Genomic DNA, 2,626 nt, shown 5'->3' on the forward strand with positions numbered 1-2,626 from the left:
CGCACAAATCCATGCTGACTATCCCTAATCAGACCTTGACTATCCAAATGTTGGTCGATTCTGTCCCTCAGTATCCTCTCCAATAACTTGCCTACCGCTGATGTCAGGCTCACTGGCCTGTAGTTCCCTGGCTTGTCTTTGCTACCTTTCTTAAACATTGGAACAACATTAGCCACCCTCCCGTCTTCTGGAACTTCACCAGTGGCTAAAGATGAAGCAAAAATCTCTGCAAGGTCCTCTGCAACGTCTTCCCTAGCCTCCCACAATGTCTGAGGATGGATTTGATCAGGCCCAAGGAATTTATTCACCTTAAAGCGATCTAAGGCTGCTAACACCTCCTCTCTGTTAATATGTATGTGGTCCAAAACATCCCCTCTTGTTTCCCTTATTTCCTTAGCATCCATGATTCTCTCCTCAGTAAACACTGAGGAGAAATATTCATTAAAAATCTCCCCAATCTCCTGTGGCTCCACACATAGACAGCCATGCTGACCTTTAAGGGGATTTATTCTCTCGCTAGCCACCCTTTTCTTCTTAATATAGCTATAGAACCTCTTGGGATTAACTTTATCTGCCAGATCCATCTCATATTATCTGTTTGCTCCTGCGATTTCCCTCTGAAGTGTGCTCCTACACATTTTATATTCATCTAGGGATTCACTTCAGCCTGATAACTTAAACCCAATGAATGCCTTCTTCTTTTTCCTGACCAGAGCCTCAATATCCCTCATCAGCCAGGGATTCCTAAACCTGCCAGCTTTTCTCTTCACCTTACCAGAGACATACTATTCTTATACTCTTGATATCACACTCTTAAAAGTCTCCCATTTGCCAGTCATTCCTTTTCCTTCAAATCGACCTCTGCTAGATCCTGCTTAATGGCCCCAAAATTGGCCCTGCTCCAGTTTAGCTCCTGAACCTGTGGACCGGTCCGAATGTTGGTAAATGGAATTTAATCCTGAAGAGTGTGAAGTCGTGCATTTGAAGAGGACTAATATGGCAAGGAGTAAACATTGAATAGTAGCACCCTAGGAAGTATACAGGATCAGAAGAACTATGATGTCCTTGTCCATAGACCCTTGAAGCAGCAGGACAGGTAGATAAGGTGGTTAAAAAGGTATATGATATACTTGCATTTATGAGTCAAAGTACTGAATACAAAAGTAGAGAGGTGATGATGGAGTTATATAACAGTAGTTAGGCCATGAACAAAAACAGAAGTTGCTGGAAAAGCCTAGCAGGTCTGGGAGCATCTTTGAAGTAAAATCAGAGTTAATGTTTTGGGTCTGGTGACCCTTCCTCAGTAGTTAGGCCATAGCTGGAGTACAGTGTACAGTCCCAGTCGCCACACTACGGAAAGGATGTGATTACACGAGAAAGTGACTTGCCAGAATGGGTTGGAATGGTTCAGCTATGAAGAGACTGGAGGTATTTACCTTACAGTAGAGAAGGCTGAGGGGATAACTGGTTGAGGCGTACAAAGTTCTGAGGGGCATGGTCAGGTTAGATAAGGAGAGACCTTTCACTTTAGTCTTGGCATCAAAGCCAGTATAGTTTTTTTAAAATAAGGAGCAAGAAGTTTAATAAGCCTCACACAATCAGGAAGGAGAGATCACATCTGGAGTGAGGCACAGCCCGAGTGAGTGTATATTTCTGGGATTTTTGTTTTGTGTGGGAATTTTGTGCAGTGGGTAAAAAGTGCTTTCGCTTGCTTTGTTGGTTCCTTGTTCAGAAAGTCTTGTTAACAGGATAAGTTAAAGCTCAGGTTTGGGGGCCCAGCTCAAAACAAAGAGTGATATCACGGGAAAACTGTATGTTCATTGGTTGGTAATAGTTGCCAATTTGACTATCTAAGTTACTTTCAGATTAAAAGTAAGTAGAAGAAATATTTTTCAGAGTGAAATCTAAAAGACCTGTAGGATTTTGTTTTCAAAAGCACACAAATTAATAACAAATCATATAAAATACAGATGCCAGGCCAGGCAATGTGTTGTACCTTTTTTCTGTAGGAGCTGGTGGACCCCATTTAGGCTCATAGTGACTTCTTCTGTAGCAAGTGTTGTTTGCTGAAGAACTCCATCTCAGAGTTGATGAGCTGGAGTCCGAGCTTTGAATTCTGCAACACATCAGGAAGGGGGAGAGTTACAGGAGGTAGTAACACCCCTTAGATTAACTACCTGTAATTCGGTCAGTAGTCAGGGGCAGGAGGGTGTGACTATGAGCAAGGTAGATAGAGGGATCCAGGAGGTAGTGCTGAATAAAAAACCTCAGCTCTTAAGCTTGTCTAACAGGTTTCAGATTCTTCCTCCCTTTGTGGGTGAGACTGGGGGCAATAGGGAGCATGAGCAAACTGACCATAGCACCGTGGTACAGGGAGCCATTCAAGAGGGAAATAAAGAGAAATATAGTTGTAATTGGGGACAGTATAGTCAGGGGAATAAACGTTGTTCTCTATGGCTAGAATCGAGAGTCCCGAAGACTGTGCTGTCTGCCTGGTACCCAGGTTCAGAATATCTCAGATAACAAGGTGTAGAGCTGGATGAACACAGCAGGCCAAGCAGCATCAGAGGAGCAGGAAGGCTGACGTTTCGGGCCTAGACCCTTCTTCATTTTCTGAAGAAGGGTC

This window comes from Rhincodon typus, chromosome 1, assembly GCF_021869965.1.
Source record: "Rhincodon typus isolate 14 chromosome 1, sRhiTyp1.1, whole genome shotgun sequence".
Classification (NCBI taxonomy): Eukaryota; Metazoa; Chordata; class Chondrichthyes; order Orectolobiformes; family Rhincodontidae; genus Rhincodon; species Rhincodon typus.